Genomic DNA, 19,332 nt, shown 5'->3' with positions numbered 1-19,332 from the left:
AAAGAAAAAAGTCCTTGAAAGATTTTGCATGAGGCTTACAAGCAAGGCCTAGAAGTCGTGTGTATCAACTCTCCACATTCCATTAGCCAGAATTCAGTCACCTGGCCTTGCTTAATCACAGGAGAGCAGAAATGTAGTACACATGCATGCCAAGGAAGAAAAGGAGAAAACCAATATCAATAAGCACTGGCAATCTCTATTACACTATTGCTATTTGTATTGTGTTATAATCACCAAAGCAAATGCAAATGCAAACACTTACAAATATGTCAAATACATGGAATATTGGCCAATCTACCTGTGGAAGGGAATTAGTTGATTGCCAAAAAATTGCTACATCATAATGTGTAGAGAGATAGGTAATCAGATTTTTTTTTTTTACATAAAAGAAAAAGGAGAAACTCTAAATGTTGCGGCAATCAATGTACCAAAGGATCTTGATGATTTGGAAAACAAGACCTCAAAAATATTAAGTGTTGGTGGGTCTCCATTAATTACATAGAAGGTTTACATCACAGACAATATTTATTTCTGCAGTCCTTTGATTAATGACTACCCCTTCCCAGCTAGCCTTGAAGCTACGTGAAGGCAGAGACACCTTCTGCTTCACTGACTGCTGTATCCCCAGCAGCTGCAATTGTAAGCATTCAGTAAGTGCTTATGAAAGGAAAGAGTAAGGGGAGGAAAGAGGGAGGAAGATAAACAGGTACGGAGGAGGGAAGATATTTTGCAGTTTCCCATACTTTTCTAAGGAACTTAAGGGAGGTAGAAAACTTAGGACAGAAAACTACTCCTCGGATAGCCTCTGGAAGGAAAAGGCACAAGGAGTCAGTAATAGTTATAACTGGAAAGAAAACAAAATGCTACAATCCCTTGAACTTGGAGAAACAAATTGAAGTTCCACAGTTATCTAGACTGGGATAGAGAAGGGCTAGGGGCTAACTTCCAGAAGCCTCTATATAGTCCCTGAAGGGTGTTTGTCCAAACCACTGCAGCATCAGGCTCAGACAACGGCATCTACAATGCTGCAAAATCTTCTCCAATAGCCTCTTTTCTATCAAAACATTCTCAAGTATCAATCCCAGTAGCACTGGGGATCTCCAGTTAGAGCCTCGTAATATCCCTCCCACCCACTCAGACCAAGATTACTTGAAGTGGTTTTCTTGGAGGTAATTGTCTTTTAAAGGGAGTACGTTGCTACTGCAGTAAAGTTATGGACAGCACTGTTTGTGCTGGCAGATTAAATCTCCTCTCTGAGCAGGGTCATAGCAGCAGCACAGGCTTTCAAAGGTACTAGCCCAGGGGCATCCCCTCATGCTGCAGCTCTAAGTAGGGAACATGATTTGGACTGGGAGAGCCAGTCTGAGTTGCCACCTAGGGAAACAAGAACAAAGCCCAAAGCTGGGCATATGGGGCCTACAATGTGGTCTTCATGGAGGACACCTCACAGCCCTCAAGTGCCTCACATGTTGGCCAGTTGTGAACTCCTGTGCTGGTGGCCTGAACTGTTCCCCATCTGGCTGCCAAGTCTGGCCCCTTCTGGTCAGATTCCATCTGACCTATCTCAGAACCCAGCCTTTGTGCACACCTCTGCTGTGATCAAACACGTGGGAAGTTACAAAGAAGCTTGACAACGAGTGGGAAGATCTCGGGTTAGGATCTGGATACACAGGAGCTGATGGAAATGGAAGAAGGGCATACCTGTGCCTCCAAAGCATATCTGATCTCTGAAAGCTTTTAGGATCTTTTCTTCATTCCACTCTCTTCTCTGTGCCCTCTGACTATTCTGTTTTGTGCTTTTTCTTTCTGGTCATTTATTACACATTTTACCACATGATTACCAATAATGATGTTATAATTAACCTGCTTTTTAAGCCAAAGAATTCATTGAGAACAAAATTCACATTTCTAGAGATAATGTGGCCCAAAGGATTTTTAACTCAATAAATGCATACTGAGCACGATGTTGGCAATTCCAGGTGCACAACACAGACTGGTGTTTCCTGAGGTTCTGCAATAAGACACAAGGCACTTATAAGACTTATAAGACCAACAATTACAATCCAATTGAAAGTGCCCACATCTCTCTAATGATCTAAAAAGGAAAACTCTAGTAAGCACTATATTTACCTCCTCAAGATCGCTCCATCCCCCAACCTTATGCACCATGCGTACAGTTTGGGGGATGGGCTCCAGCTCCATGGCAGGTTCTAATTAGACTAATCCAGTCAAGGTAACCACATCCCTTTGCCAGTGATTAGTTGAGATAAGGGCATGTGACTCATTTAAAGACAATGAAGTATAAGGTAACATGTACTAGGATTTTGGAGGGAAAATCTCCCAGCTTTTAAGGGAAGGCTAGAAAAAGAAGTGGTCCCTCTCTGCCTCTGGACAGGGTTCTGCACAGATGCAAACTGTGAAACCGCTGCCACCACGTCACTGCCAACTGAGGATAAGCCTGCCACATGGAGGAGAGGAGGGCCAAGAAAATCACAAGAAATGGAAAGGGAGTCCCAGATTCAATCAACCTGGAAGCCACCCCACCTTAGACCACCAGCAATATGAGCCAATACAGCTCCTACTGGCCAAAGCCCATTTGAGTCAGGTTTTCTGTTACTTACACCCCAAAGCACGTTAGTTGAGGGAGCTCCCATATTCACCTGCACAATTACAAGATTTTAAATACTCCACAAGTCTACAAAGCCATTTAATTGTTCTGATCACAGCAAGGGGGAGTCTTCTTATCCCTCTCTATGTTTTTTGGTTGTAGTTCATGTTCTATAAATGGACACTGGGACTTCACTTTTGCATAAAATTCTTGGTCAGTATTCTAATTCTAACAATCTTCAGAATAATGGAAAAATGACTCAATCTAAACTGAATAAAGTTAAGTTCAATTGGGCAAGCAGTAAGTTTGAGGTGGGGAAGTGAACACTGCATTGGATTATATGTAAAAGGCCTTTCTGCAATTAAGTAGGGTAGAATGAGAATGAGGGGTCATACTAGACACCACCTCCACCACCATCATCAATAAAAATAATGGTTAATATTTATTGGGTTTTTAATTTTGTACTAGATACTATAAGGGGCTTTTATACAACAAATCCTTTAAATTTTTACTTAATTCTCAAAAAATTCTTATGAAATAACTATTACTGTGAACTCAATTTTACAAATGAAAAACTGAGACTTAAAAGAATTAAATAATTTTCCCAAGGTTAGGGTCACACAGTCATTAAATGGAAGAGCCTCTTATCTAGATCCTATTGACTCCAAATGCCATGCCTTCATCTACTGCACCATGCTGGCTCTCATTATGGTATGAGTTCCATTTCTTGAACTCAAGACCCGAAATTCATGTTTATTAACCAACCTATTGGGTAAGTACTTTTATCTTTCCCATTAAGTAAATAAGAAAATAGGGCACAGAAACTTACCTAGGGTCACATAACTAGTAACACTGTACCTAGAATTCAAAATCTGATTCCTTACCCAACGTCTCTCTGGAAGTTGAAGTAAGGATAGTATAGGCTGTACTTTGAAATTGGATGGGCCCTCAAATAGTCCTGTCCTGACTGTTTGTATGTTTCAGTGATGGCAGGTACATATGTACATGTATGTGCAGGGGGGTAATAAGTTCATGCATGTTTGTGCCAGGTGCATGTTTGTGTCAGGTTCCACCTGCCCCCTCCCCCCGGCCTGGCTCCTTGTCTTTAAGCAGGTCCATGTAGAGGAAGCAGAGCTGTTGTCAGCAGCACTTTCTAACTAAGCACAGTGCTGCGTGGGAATGGAATACGCTCTGGCTTGGCACAACAGTCCTGGGCCTCTCCAAGCAGCATCATCACAGAGCAAGCTCTCAGACTGCCCCAAGAGGTAAGGGAAATAAGGGGTGGATCATCCTTTGTGATCTTGTGATTGCCTGATGGGAATCAAGTGATGGCTCTGCTCTGGGAGGAAACTAGGAGGAACGGGAAAAATGAGTCTTGGGACCCTTCCCACCTCTTTCCCTGGCCCCTGGGCTCTCTCTCACCACCTTAGACCTCTGTTCCCCAGCTGCCAGGGTCTTTACACCACCCTCTAGCTGTTGCCAAATTCCTGTCTTCACCATAATATTCTACAAAATCCCCCATGATTATGGCAACACTACTCTTCGATCCAAAAAGGAAGTTAACTGGTCTGAAAAGAATATTTTTTCTGATTTGCAAATTTATATATAAGAAATACCTCATCTGGTTACAAAAATTGGTATACATTTAGCTGTGTTAGCAGATCACCTTCTTTGAAAATATATAATGATACAAAACGGGAGTATGAGATTGTCTGGGTCATCAATCATCACACACAAAGTGTGTGATGATTGCTCCAAAGTGGCCCATCCTACCTTTCTTCTACTTCTTCTCAGACCAAACACAAGTCCCCCAGGGCCACGTTCTTCATTGGAGATGAAAATCGCTGACATAAATAGGCCCCCTCTAAGGTATTGGTGTTCTAGGGAGCTGGGCCACTTAACAGCCAGGCAGTAATTCCAAGAGGAGTCAAGAAGAGGGGCGTCTGCTAGCGGGTATAAGAAAGACCCAGTGCTGCAAAGTGGAGGGCTGCCGCTTCCTCCTGCTACACATCTTTCAAGCATTTTAGCCTGATGTTTCCTATATAAAAATCAGTGCAATTTTCACTGGAACTAGTTGAATCACAGACAATAGCGAAGCTCTGTGACAAGAAGCCCTCCTTTATCATATGAATTATAAATATAAACTTCCTCTTTTTGAGCCAAGCACCATACTGGAGGTTTTACAAGCCTTACTAGCCAATCTCCTCAACAATCTTTAAGCTTTTTTTCAAAGTGAACTGAGTCATTCACTCATTCATCCAACCATCTACTTATTCAATACATTGACAATAAGCACCTATTACATGCCCGGCATTGTGCCAGGCACCGGAGCTTAAAACAGAAAAGTAAACAGATTCTAACATGAACCTTGATTTGTGCTCAAGTGGGAAAAACACATAAGGTTCTCTGGGAGGCCCTAGAGGGTCTTGGGGAGTTGGGGAGGCTGCCTGGAGGACAGGGTGTTTAAGTGAAGAACTGTGCATCATGTCAGGGTCAGCAAGGCAGGAAGGATGGGAGTTAGGGTGGACTGCAACTGAAACAGTGTGGTCAGAGTAGGCCTCATCGAGAAGGTGACATTTTGGCATACTCGAAGTAAGTGAGGAAGTGGCAATTCTGATATAGGGAAGACAGAAAAAGCTGCACAAAGGCCTAATGAGGGAACATGCCTAGAATGTTCCTTGCTAGGAGCAGCAAGGAGGCCAGTGTGGCTAGAACAGGAGTAGCAGCAGATGATATCAGCGATGTAATGTTAGGAGGCAGATCACAGGGGGCCTTTGCCTTTTGCTCTGAGGGAAGTGGGAAGCCTTCAGAGGGTTTTAAGCAGGCATGACACTCCTGTGTAGCTGCCAGTGAGGACAAACTGTGGGAGAGCAGTGGAAGAGGCAGGGAGACCAATTGGAAGCCATTGCAGCCATAATACAGCAAAGTGTGACCCTCTCAAACCCGGGACAGAGACAGCTTTGCAAAGTGATCAATAGGAGCTCAATGTACCCCAAGGGAAAACACAGACCATCAGGATGGGGGAGAGGCAGAGAGAGAGGGCCTGAGATGGCCCCTTCCCATCCCTAAAGCTCCTGTGTCTCCTGAGTGGTGCAGGAGGCTCTGTGAAGATTCCCTGTCTTCAGCACACAATCTTGAGCCAAAGAGGGGCACGGGGATCTTGCCAATGATCCTAAAGGGGTCTCAAGGCTTGGGCAAGGAGGAGACACGGTTCATGTATCAGGAGACAAGAGGCTTGGTAGGGCATGCGGATGCTTCAGCAAGTGATGTGGTGGGGGAGAGGTGTCAATGCCCACAGACAAGGAGGGCCCTCTTCCCTGCAGCCACCGACAGTCTGTAGCCTCCCGAAAGGGTCTGCAGCCCAGATGCTCAACCCCAACGTCAGGCTATATAAGCTTCAGGAAAGGAGGGGTAGCAGGCAACTGACTGTGTATACATCAAAGGAATGACATATATAATCAAAGGAATGATAAATCATCAGTTAACTAGAAAATCTCTGGCTAGAACTAAGGTAAAACATAAATTTTAAAAGATCAGGTTGTTTTCCACTAAAGTGGCTGGAAACTCAGAAATCTAGCAAGGTTCTGGAAATAATGAATGCTAGATTTTTATAATCTGAGTTTTGTGAAGCAAATTGAAATCTGCTTCACAATGTACTCCTGGGTTGGGGGGGAACACTGAGATACAGCATAGAACCACAGTAGATCAGATTCCATATTATTTATCTGGGTCATCTGTACGATTCATCCTTCAGAACAGTTAGGGCTAAAATTCAGCAATAAAGGTCTTAAATGTTCAAGGTCACCACTTAAGGCCTCACCTGTAATTCTTATAGTCTAAATGTCTATTACTACGGCATGGGTTTTGTTAGCTTCATCCCAGGCAATGATATCCATGAAATTGTGATTTGTTGTACTAATTGCATTTTTACTATTTTAATAGTAAATTCCTCACCAAAGAAAATCGTCAAGCATACCACCCTGTGGGAAACATCTAATAAGTGACACTTTGGGAAACACTGTCCTCACTGGCATGTAGTATCTACATAATATTAAACAGTCATCTGAGGTGTTAATGCTGAACATGAGGTGAGAACATTAAAGATCCCCTGAGCTATCCTAGTCCTGCTGGAGTCAGCTCGACCACATTCCCTCCACAGTCATTCAGTCTTTGAACACCTCTGTTGACAGGGATTTCACTATTTCATTACCACCCTCCTTCCCCCACCACCCAAGCAACTATTCCAACTTTAGATAGCTCTATTAGGATGATCTTTCTTATTCTGAGCTGAAATCAATGTGTGTCAACACAGAAATCAATGGTCTGTAAGGAAACGCAATTTATTCACCTGTGGCCACCTGGGACAATCTAGAAAAAGAGGATGTAATCAGCAATAAAAGCAATGAAGAGAGGCCAAAAATCAATGTATCTCCTGTCAGAATAGCTCTACGGAAATAACTCAGTGTTTTCTCAATTGGCTTAGAAGACCACAAGATTTTTCATTTGCTTTTTTCTTTTTTTCCTTCTACCTCTTTTCCTTTAAAAAACAAAAACCAAAAACAAACCAAAAAAAACTCTCTGAGCTTTCTTCCCTGTGAAAAGCTAATTGTAACTTTCCTGCAAGCCATTACTCAGGTTATTTTGGGAAGAATCAACTCCTACAACTTCAGAGGAAGGACAGAAAGGTCACAATACTGGGAAGAACCAAAGGATTGAGGGGATGTGGTGAGGGGACTCACCGAAGGACCCAGGCTCATGTGAGGCAGAGGAGATTCTCCCTAATATTTATGTCCTCATAGTGTAGACAGAATTTCTGAAGCGACCTTCTACACAGCAGCATTGCCTGGAAGGGAGGAAGCGAGCTCTGTTTCCAATTGGATCTCCATTGCCTTTTGCCTTTTGATTCAAGTTGAAAGGCTGATTTTTAGGGATGAGGCTACAGATTTCAAAGGGGTGTTGGTTTTCGCTTGATGAAGTCAAAGCCAGTGGAAACTATGTCTATAGTAGGTCCAGTTGCACTGCTCAGACCTCGTTCCTGAAAGTGACATGGGATGGAAAGTGGTCATAGTGAAAGGTGACCAGGGTGGGTGGGGGTGACAGAGCAATGCTGGTGCTTCATGGAACCCAGTCCTCCTTTAGCTCATGGAGGGAGGGCACTCCGCATGCCCTGCTCCAGCAGCCAGGAGGTGCCTACAGAGTTCCTGCACATTGAATCAGCTTTTCTGGCCCTTCTTGCCCTTCTTCCAGCCCTGGCTTTGCCATTTACTGGCTTAATATCCTTGAGCAAGTCAGCCAACCTCTCTGGGCCTCAGTTTTCTCATCTGTTATATAGAGATAATTGTCCTTTCCTCCAATAGATTTATTATGAGGGTTAAATAAGATAAAGTGTGAGCACGCACGTCCTAAGCTACAAAGCTTATGGAAGAAATTGATGTGATCTTAATCTAATGTAAGGTTTTGGCACCAAAAATAGGTGCCAAAGTTTTGTTTTTCTTTTGTTTTGCCTTGTTTCTGTTTTTCTGGAAACGGTGAAAAGGGAGAGCTGGTCCTTGCACGTCAAGACTCCTTGGAGAAGGAAGGGAAATTAAACTGCCCCTCCCCTCAGCCAAGGCATCTGGGTAGAGCATGTGGCTTTCATAGATGTTCAGATGACAGCAGTTTCATTTTACAATTGACCTCAGAAGAGAGAGAGGTTGAAGCAACAGCGGAGGGCTGAGCTCCAGAGTGGGGACAGGAGAAAGAGGCGGCTTACCCAGGCAGACACTAGCTTAATAAGGTGACATTTGCACATTAGCAGCAGGCTGGCTAATTGATTTGTTCCTGTTACAGGAGCATCTGTCTCTGCAAAAAGGCGATGGCCACCAGCTCTGGCACAGTTGCTAGAAGAGTGTCCAGGATCTCTCAGGTCATTTTTTGCCCTAGCCAATAGGGTAAAAGCATTTTGAGAACCAGGAGAATGCCCGTGAGAACTGACTGGAGTACAAGAAGGATAAGGACTGCATGTGGAAGCCCCAGGGCTGGGGAGCTCAGCAGGGAGAGGGAAGGACAAGACGGGATGAGAGGGAGGGACACCAGGTCCTGGAGCTGGATTCTAAGCATTACCGATGTAGTCCATTCAAAAGTTTTTCTCACTTTCCTCCTTTATCCTGGAGTCTTCCTAGTGACCTCAGTGAGAGGCTAAAACCTCCCACCCTGGCCAGGCACAGCGGCTCATGCCTGTAATCCCAGCACTTTGGGAGGCTGGGGCAGGCGGATCACTTGAGGTCAGTTCAAGACCAGCCTGGCCAACATGGTGAAACCCCGTCTCTACTAAAAATACAAAAATTAGCCAGGTGTGGTGACGCACGCCTGTAATCCCGGCTGCTTGGAAGGCTGAGGCAGGAGAATCACTTGAACCTGGTAGGCAGAGGTTGCAGTAAGCCAAGATCATGCCACTGCACTGCACTCCAACCTGGGTGACAGAGTGAGATTCCATCTCAAAAACAAACAAACAAACAAACAAACAAAAAACTCACCCAGGCAAGGGCCTGGGTTTCTTAAGGGTTCAGGACAGAATTCCCATCCACCTTGATTGTGGTGAGACATAGTAATAGGAGAGGATTCTATAATTTGAGGCCTGCTGGGAGCATGGGAGGCATCAGTGGGGACTGACGCTCTTGACACTCCCAGGTCTGCAGCTTGCAAGGGAGTCCCAGCTGTTCCATTGGCCAGGTTCGCTACAGAGGTGTTCAAACCAGGCATCTTCTGCAGGCTGGACAGATGTGTTCTACTCCTAAAATAAAGTAGCTCCAGTCTTTACCCAAGTCCCAGAAGAAGAATTAGTTAATGGAAAGAATTTTCTCAATTTTAAGATTTCTCTCCTATAATTTCTTTTCCTTAAACTCTTGAGATCTGATACCTCTCGTCTATAAAAGAATGTAGTGGGCAATTTTATCTGTTTTAGCATAAACTATTTATTCTGAGTGGAGCTCTGTTTCTATGTTATTCCACAGTTTTCTACTCAGGACCATGCTCCAGCAGTTACCTTTCTCTTCCGCGTTGGATTACTCCCATCAACGTGCAAACATACTGTTCTTTCTCTCATCTTAGAAAAACCACTTCCTTCACCAACTATTACCTGATTTCTTTGTTCCCCTCTGTGGCAAACTCTTCAAAAGAGTCATCTATATTCACTGTCTCAGTTCTCCTCCTCTCATCCCTTCTTACACCAACTTTGATCAAAATTTTCTCCCCACTGCTTTTGTTAAGATTATCAATGCCCTCCACACTGCTAAACCCAGTGACCAGTTCTTGTCATGCTTGATGTGGTAGCCAGCTTCCAAGATGACCCCACCTCCTGGGATGCTCATCTTTGTGTGGTCCCCTCCCACACTGTACCAGGGCTGGTCTATGTAACCAAGAACATTCAGAAGTGATGGCATGACATTTCCACAGTTAGGTACAAAAGACTGTGGCTTCTGTCTGGGGTGCTCTCCTGCAGTCTGTCTTCCTCTTGGGCCACTTGCTCTGGGAGAAGCCACTCAGATGGCCCACATGGTCAGGAACTGGGTTGCCAAGAACTGCAAGAGCGAGTTTGGAATGGGATTCTCTAGCCCCAGTTGAGCCTAGAGATGACTGCTGCCACAGCTAACAACTTAATTTCAACCTGCAAGAGATCTTGAGTCAGGACTAGCCACCTTATCAACTCCTAGATTCCTGAGTCCTGGAAACTTTGTGAGATAATAAATTTTTGTTGTTTTAAGCTGTTAAGTTTTTGAGTGATTTGTTATACAATGATAGATAGCTAATACACTTGACTCATCACATTATTTGACACAATTGATCACTCTTGCCCCCCTTGAAACACTTTCTTCATTTGGCTTCCATGACATCACAGTCTCCTGGTTTTCCTTCGACCTCATTGATCGCTTCTCAACTTCCTTTGCTGGCTCTTCTTCTTCTGCCTTGATTCTTTAAGCTGGAGGCCCTCAGGCTGCTGGTCCTTTTCCCTCCTGTCTCCACTCACTCCCTTGGTGACCTCATGCACTCGGGTGACTTTAATTACCATATACGTTGTCAACTTCAAAATGTATATCTCAGCTCAGATCTTTCTCCCAAATTTCTGACTCATATAACCAGGTGCTTCCATGACTTCTCTACTTGGATATTTAACATACAACTCAAATTCAACAGGCTCAAGTGTGAATTCCTAACTTTTCCCATCCATGCCTGCTTCCCAATCTCCTTCCAAATTGATGGCAGCTCTATCCTTCTGGTTGCCCAGGCTGTCCTTGACTCCTGTACTTCTCTTATTCCCCATATCCAATCATCAGTGAATGCTATTGAATCTACCTACAAGATATATAAAAAGATCGAGTCACTTCTCACCATCCACTGCTACCATCCTGGGCCAAGCCACCATCATCTCTCATCTGGACACAGCAACAACCTTCTAACTGGTCTCCCTATTTCCACCCTTAACCCTCTACACTCTATTCTGAACACAGCAGCCAATGTGCAGTGTGAGCCTCTTAAATAGGCAGAGCACATCATTCTGCTCTGCATAGCATCCTGCAATGTACCCTCCTTTCACTTAGAGTAACAGCCACAGCTGGCCTCCCAGTGGTCAGCAAGGCCCTGCACCACCTGGCTTCCTGTTACTTCCCAGACTCCATCTCCTTCTAGTCTCTCTTTCCTCTGCTCCAGCCACACTGGCCTCCATGTTGCTCTCGGAACATGCCAGGCTCACTCCCACAGCATTTGCACTCACTGTTTCTTCTGTCTGGAATGCTCTTCCCCTAAATATCATTCTGGGTAAGTCCATCATCTTCTTCACATGATGGCCTGTCTTAGCCATCCTGTAGAATCCTTCATACTACCCCACCCTCAGCACTCCTGAGCCCCCTTATCCTATTTTCCTCCATAGCACTTATCATCTTTCAACACACTAGAAGCTGTATTTGTTTATGTTAGTGTATTGTCTATCTTTCCCTGCTGAAATCTAAACTACAAAAGGGCCTGTATCTGTGTCCATTTTATTTGATGAGATACCCCAAGCCCTTAAGGATTTCTGGCATGTAGGCAATACTAAAAATATTTTAGTGAATGAATAAGTTATCTGAAATTGTTACAAAAGCCTCACAAAATATTCTGTATTATCCAAATTTTACAGATGAAGAAACTGAGAAAAGGCAATTCACATTTCTCAGTCTTCCTATGTGCCAGTCACTTTAAATATGCTATCTTATTTAAACCTCCCATTTTACAAGGCTCAGAGATGCTAAGTGGTTTCCAAAAGTCACATAAGTGGTGAGAAGGCAAACTCTGATTTGAACCCAGGTCTGGCTGGCAATAAAGTAAACTCCCCCACTGCTCTTCCCATTCTTGTGTCAAGCACCTTCCGTGCACCTGGACTGAGTCAGCAATCAACCGTCCCCTGAGAAGCCACCTTTGGCCAACAGAAGTCACCACATCACACTCTTGCAGGATCCCTTACAGGCCCTGTCTAGAGACCAGCAGCCAATCCCTACTTTTCTTGCTATCCCCAGGTTCAGGCACTCAGTCCCACTCAGTCCCACGGTGGCTGACAGTCACATAATATAACCCCAGCTGCTCTTCAAACGCACAAACCCAGAAAGAGGTTCTTGGTACCTGCTTGTTGAAAATTGCAAACGTTTTTCCAAATATTTGAAATGTAATGGTTTTTAAGGCCTTGAGTCCAAATGAGTACTCACTGCCCCCATCAGAAAAGATCATAGTCCTTCTTGGCCAGGCATGGTGGCACACGCCAGTAATCCCAACATTTTGGGAGGCTGAGGCAGGTAGATCACCTGAGCTCAGGAGTTCAAGACCAGCCTAGGCAACATTGCAAAAGTCTGTCTCTACCAAAAATACAAAAAATTAGCTGGACCTGATGGCACGTGCCTGTGGTCCCCGCTACGCAGGATGTGAGGTGGGAGGATAGCTTGAACCTAGAAGGCAGAGCTTGCAGTGAGCCAAGATCATGCCACTGCACTCCAGCCTGGGTGACAGAGGGAGACCCTGTCTCAGAAAAAAAGAAAAGGAAAGATCACCTGCCCCTCCATCAGTTCCATCCTCAAAGCCTTGAAGACAACATAAAAGACAACTAATGGTAATAATAACGAACATCCTATCAGCTTTTACAATGAGCTAGACACTCTTGAATCCTTTACATCTCGTTTAATCCTTATGATAACACTGTAAGGAAGGTACTGTTATTAACCCCATCTTACAGATGAGGAAAACTGAGACACAGAGAGGTTTATCAACTTTCCTAAAATCCCATAACTGGTAATTGGTAGAGCCAGGATTTGAACCCCGGCAGTCTTCTCCCACAGCATGCATTTAGCTGATAAGCACACTTCAGCATGAAAGCATGTGGAACATGTAAACAACACCTGCAGCTGTTTATGCCTCCAGCACTCCACAAAGAAAATCCATTCATACTCATGGCAATGCCTGCATTGGCAAACTGACATTATAACTTCCAACACAGATATCTGCAATTAACTCCTTATCATTTCACAGATCTCATTCTTACCTCCCTGAAAAACCAGCCCTACATTTTCCACTAGATCAGTTATGTATTACTCATTGCTAAACATAACATTTCAAAATTGCCAACATCACACAATACCTTCATGCTAAGTGTCCTCAGCCTGCTGCCCATCTCAGCCTCTCTCTTGCCACTGTCTTTTTTTCCAGCTTCCTGTTAATTAGGGGCAGCCTCCTTTCTCTTCATGAGTCACAGTCTCACATTTGGTTCCAATGACTGTATTGCTCTGTCTTATTTCTAAAGCACCTTTTTGTGGGGTTGCGAGATCATTGATCACACATTTCTATCTGCTCAGCTGCTTCTCCTTTGTTTTATTGAACACTGACTACTTGATCTTTAGGACTGAATACATTTCCATTCCACAGATGTTGGTCAGGCATCCACTGTGTTCCTGCACACAGTGATGACATCTCTGGTGAATACAAAGACTTAGTGACTCCCTGCCCTGGCCACGGAAGAGCCTGAAATATTTTTGGAGAGGTAAACTATCCTTCTTTGGCAAAACTATGATCTTACCAAGTAGTAAAAGCAACCTTAACCTTCTTAGGAGCTGTGAGAAGGAAAGCAAGATCGCTGAGTTCTGGAGGAAACCAGGAAAGCTTCCTGGAAGAGGTGAGGTTTGAACCATTCTTGAAGAATGATAGGAATTGAATGAAGGCATACAAAGGCATGGAGGGTGAAATTAGTAAGTCTTGAGTTGAGCGTCAGGAAAAATATTCCAGTTAGAGAAACATGGAAGGTAAGATTGGATGAGATCCTAAAAGGCTTTGATGCCAGATTAAAAGACACTGGGATTATATTCTGGAGGTACCAAACCACCTGTTCCTTATACTTTCTGTGCTGATCTGCCACAGACTGCTCGTAAGAATATTCTGTGCTTGTCCTCCCAGGCTCAACAGGAGGCCAAGAGAAGCTCTTCCTCATTCACCAATCCCTGGCCCAAAAGAGGTCTATCCCTCCACTACACACACACACACACACACACACACACACACAGAGAGAGAGAGAGAGAGAGAGAGAGAGAGACAGAGAGACAGAGAGACAGAGAGACAGAGACAGAGAGAAGATCTGGAGTGGCAGAGCAGATTCCTGTGCTATGGTACTTTCCGACAGACAAATCCAACAGCCTTCTACTCCACCTAGGAGCCAAACCCAGTCTGCATAAATAGTTCCGCCAGTGCCTGAAATTTACTGCACCGCACTCCTGTCACATCTGTTTCCACCCTTCAGCATTCCCCAGACTCCCTAGAGAACTGGCTCTGGCAAGGTTTGACCACTGGGAGGCCGCAGGGGAGTACTAGAAGAAAGAAAGAAAAGATAAGCTAGAGTATTTCCCCTCTCCCTCTTGGCTCTAGCTGGCATTCGTTGGCCATGGCGGTGTCTCCTTTGCCACTTCAGCTTCCACCCAGACAGCCCCTCCCTTTGAATTCCCAGCTACCCCCAGGCAGGACTCACCATGGTTGAGTAAGTTCCAGGTTCCAGGGCTCGGGTGCCTCCAGTGTAAAGGTGGTAACGGCTGCCTGCCCTGGGTTGCCTTCCATCTCTATTTGTACCTATGCAACCTATCCAGCTTGAAATATCTAAAGTTGTTTCACAGCTGGATCCCGACTAATACAGAAATCTACAAAGGTTTTTGAGCAGGGGAGTGGCAGGATCTTGGATTATTTTTTGAGAGATTACTCTGGCCGCTGCAAAAACTGCTGATAAAAGAAGAAAATGAGTAGAATGTTAAGCCACCCTTAGGTGAGGCTCTTTCAGTAGTCTCAGCCACAGGTGATGTGCCCAGGGCTCCAGTGGTGGCAATGAATAAAGAGTAAAATTGAGAGAGTTGAGCTCTATTTTTAAGATAGAAGCTAAGCAATTTGGTGATAGATTGGATGTGGGGAAGATTAAGAAAAGGAGAGAATTGGTGATGACTTCTCTAGATTTTTGGCTTAAGTAACTGGGTGGAAAGTACAAAGATGGAAAGGTAAGGGCAAGGGCAGTTTGGCGGCCAATCAGCACATCAATCATCTCCTTCATGAAGCCTTGGGCAACCTTCCAACAGGAAGCAATTTCTGCCTCCTTTGTAATCACACAGCACTGGAGACACACTATAATTCTACAGTTACATGTCCATTTGACTTTTTCCCCTGCCAGAGTGCCATGTGTTACAGCTCACCGTATCTCCAACTCTCTGACCTCCGCAGCACCTATGGATGTTGAGTCACAGGGCAAAAGAGCTGAGCTGGCAGCCTAACAGAACAGAATCATCTCTAGGCAACAGACTTCAGGCTCAAGCCTCGTACTACAGAAAAGCATATGGCTTTCAGCAACCACTCTGAGCCCTTGCTACCAGTCCTTGATGTGCTTCCCTGACTCATGGATTAAAACCACTCTCCTACTTACAGGCAGCTGTCACTGACCTCCATGCCCAGAATTCTTCTCTGTCCAGCCCATGATTCTGTCCTTTGTGGCAGGAAGGACACGCAGAAGCTCAACAAATGTCTACTGAACTGAATCAAGCTGTCATGACCAAGCAACAAAAACAACACCTCTCCTTTTATAGGTTCTCTCAACTTCTTTCACTTTCCTAACCTCATATTAAAAAAAAAAAAAAAAAAAAAAAGGTGTCTCCTCTCCTCTCCTCTCCTGGGTGATCACTGCCTTCAGTAGAAGCCCCTCCTAAGGTGGTCAGGTTAGCAACAGTGGGAACCCTGGCGCCATCACTGATTCTGTTCCCTTGGGAAGGCGGCTTAAGCCCCCTCCCACTTTGCTCATCTGAACAGTGGACACATAGCCCTGCCTAGGCTCAGGGGCACTGTTACAAAGAGCAGCGATCATTCACACGGCAGCGAAGGTCTCGTGCTCTCAACAAGGAAAGCCCTTCCTGGGAAAAGGAACACAAGCTTCTCACCAGTCCCATGCCAATGCACAGTCAGCCTCCTCTAAAATCATCTTTCTTGTGGGTGCAGCCATGTCAGTCTCCTCCTTCACTTCCTTCCACTACCTCTTCATTGATTTTCTGAATTAACCTAAACCTCTGTGTCTTCACTTGAAGTATCTCTTAGGACTTATGCACATCCCTTGTCGCATTTCATTCTCTCCCTCAGCTCCTTCTGCTCTAAATCAGCACTGATCTCCTCCTTAGCAGCCGCAGTGACAAAGATCTGCAAGTGCCACTCTGGGTGAAACACTGTGCCAGACATGGCTGATGGAAATGAGAGGCTTGTTCTGCTGGAGCTGAGAGTCCATCTGAGGACACGGGACCAAAAGTAAAACACATACAGACACAGGCCACTACATGGGACCTCCCTGCGACACATGCATGCATGAAATTGCTGCTGTGGCACTATTCTCCACATCTCTGCATGAAGCCAACCTCCATTTTTCCACTTCCTTAGGGTCATGGTACAGTCCATCCTCATTAAGTACAGATTTCGTACTTGTGAATTAGCCTACTCACTAACATTGATTTGTAACCCCAAGACCAACACTCATAGCTCATCTGTGGATCTATGCAGGGTGGCAAAAAATTAGTCACATTTTTTCCCAGTTGAATTCAGACAGGTAACATGATGTCTTCTTGTTTCAGCTCTCATGCTGTACACAAGGTTCCCTTTTGTGGTCTACTTAGTGCCATGATTTTTGCATTTTTGCACTTTCTGTTGGTGATGATGCTGTTAAAATGGCCCCAAACATAGTACTGAGTGCTGTCTAGTGTTCCTAAGTGCAAGAAAGCTGCAATGTGCCTCACGGAGAAAATATACGTGTTACATAAGCTTGGTTCAGGCATGAGCTATAGGGCTGTTGGCTGAGAGTTCAAAGCTAATGAATCAACAATGTATATTAAAGAAGATGTCTTTAAACAAAAACACACATGAAACAAGCTTATGGATTGATCATTTGATGAAAATGTTGTAAGCAGAGGCTCACAGAACCTAACCCTATACAGTCATGCACCACAAAACAATATTTCCATCAATATCGGACAGCATATACAACGATGCTCCCATAAGATCATAATACCATTTTTTTTTTTGAGTGCCATGGCGCCATCTTAGCTTACTGCAACCTCCGCGTCCCAGATTCAAGTGATTCTCCTGCCTCAGCCTCCCAAGTAGCTAGGATTACAGGGATGCACCACCACGCCCAGCTAATTTTATATTTTTTTGGTAGAGATGGGGTTTCTCCATGTTGGTCAGGCTGATCTCAAACTCCCGACCTCAGGTGATCTACCCACCTCAGCCTCCCAAAGTGCTGGGATGACAAGCGTGAGCCACCGCACCCAGCCCATACCATATTTTTATTGTACCTTTTGTATGCTTATATATGTTTATTAGATACACAAATACTTACCATTGTGTTACAAGGGCCTACAGTATTCAGTGCAGTAACATGCCATACAGGTTTGTAGCCTAGGAGCAATAGGCTACACCATATAGCCTGGGTATGTAATAGGCTATATCATTTATGTTTGTATATCTGTGATGCACGCACAATGACAAAATCACCTAGTGATGCCTTTCTCAGAATGTATCCCTGTCATTAACTGACATATGACTGCATTTCCTCTTTGTCTAGGAGCAATGGCTCAGCATAGGCCAACTGAGGGTTCACAGCGACCTTCTAGAACATTACCGCAGATAAGCAGCATTGACTAACTGGAGCTCTGTAGTCTCCCACGGTTCTCTTAGGCTGTGTCAAAGGAGTGGAACTTCCAGCGATGGCCGTGCTCTGGCTGCTCTGCTGAGACCACTGCTGGGTGCTCCACTCTCTGGGGAGAAACGATTGCCTATCAGCCAAGGTGACCACAGGAATTGAGACCTTATCCTCGGAGAAACTGTTGAAGGAACTCTTACCTTTCATCAAATACCAGTGGGTGTTCACATGAAGGAAGGACGATCAGGCTTGCTTTATAGGGTCCCCAGGGGGAAGGTTGGGATCCAGGAGTGAACACTACAAAGGGCAGATTTTAGCTCAACCTAGGGAAGTGTGTTGCAAGAGTCAGCGGTCCTGAGGTCAGGAGGGCAGCCTCATATGGTAATGTAGTCCACATCGCTGCAAGTGACAACCACCAGAAAAGGACACAGAAAACGCAAGCACTGACTAAATTACATTTGAAAGTCTGTTATTCTACGAAAATACGTTCCCCAAGTAGGAACCAAGACTCTGCCAGGGCAGGATCCCTGTTCCAACACTAAAATTACCACGTCTGCAGTCTCCGTGGACTCTGAAAACGGGGCGACACCATCTGTGCTTCCAGTGAGAGAACGAGCCCTGGGCACCGTGTCATGGGCCTTCTGCTGCCACACAAAACAATGCACTGAGCAGCAGCTCTCCCTCGGGGCAGGAGCTCCATACACCTTTGGCTCCTGTGGCTGAGGGGAGCTGGGGAAGAGGCAGATCATCTATTACCCCCAAATCCATTCAGAGCAATTACTATGAGGATATTTCCCTTTATGCCTCTAGCTGAGCCTAAAACATAAGCATGGAAATAGGCCCTTTTTTAATCGTTTTAAAACTAGAAGCCTCAGTGGGGAAGTGATTTGACTGTCCAGAGAAAATACAGGAATGGAAAGCAAGCTTCCTGTCCCTGTAAAGCACTCAAAGGAGCAGGCCAAGTGTTCAGGGTGGTGACAGGTGCCTGCCTTTCTGCCGGAAAGCTGAGAACTCCCTCCACCTCACCCCACTCACAGCACAGAAACACCCAAGGGCTGGGCAAATGAGACTCTGGAAGGGCTCCCAGAGGCCACGCGGCTTGGCTTCTCACGGACAGACGTCCCCTGTGTACTCTCGGAGGGCTGGGGCACACAGACCTCATGGGCAGCCCATCTGCAACACTGGTATCTGCATCCTTGCACTTTCTACCCATCAGCCCAAGAAGGAAAACAGAAATCAATTGATTGAACAAAATGTATTCAACGAACTCAGGCTATGTGGCCTGCCCTGGGGCAAAAACAAAAGCCCAAAAGCGGTCCCCACTCAGAGCGTGTGCACACTCATTGAGGAGAAATGGGAACACATATAGTTACCCAATTAACCGAGAGATTCAATCAGTACAAGAGGCTTCAGTGTTTGGGGAAGCCTTAAGAGTTGCAGAAGGGCCTACATGGGGGTGCAGGAGGAATTTGATTGTATTCTGGATATGATGAGCAGACTATACCGATTTGTACTGTCCATTATGCTA

The 19,332-nt window shown here is 45.0% G+C and overlaps 1 protein-coding gene across 1 annotated transcript in view; it reads right to left on the bottom strand.

Moving 5' to 3' along the window:
- Positions 1-18,986, bottom strand: part of CACNA1E (calcium channel, voltage-dependent, R type, alpha 1E subunit) — a 424,230-nt gene extending 405,244 nt beyond the window's left edge. The window contains exons 1-2 of the mRNA XM_012002628.1: positions 18,840-18,986; positions 14,619-14,716 (exon numbers count right to left, since the gene is read on the bottom strand). The gene's annotated coding sequence lies outside the window, so the exon portion shown is untranslated. The remainder of the gene's footprint in view (positions 1-14,618; positions 14,717-18,839) is intronic.
- Between the last annotated feature and the right edge of the window lie 346 nt (positions 18,987-19,332).

The sequence above is a fragment of the Mandrillus leucophaeus genome, unplaced genomic scaffold (assembly GCF_000951045.1).
Source record: "Mandrillus leucophaeus isolate KB7577 unplaced genomic scaffold, Mleu.le_1.0 Scaffold691, whole genome shotgun sequence".
Classification (NCBI taxonomy): domain Eukaryota; kingdom Metazoa; phylum Chordata; class Mammalia; order Primates; family Cercopithecidae; genus Mandrillus; species Mandrillus leucophaeus.
The sequence above is the reverse complement of the archived record's forward strand: the minus strand, read 5'-3'. Positions and strand labels throughout refer to the sequence as shown.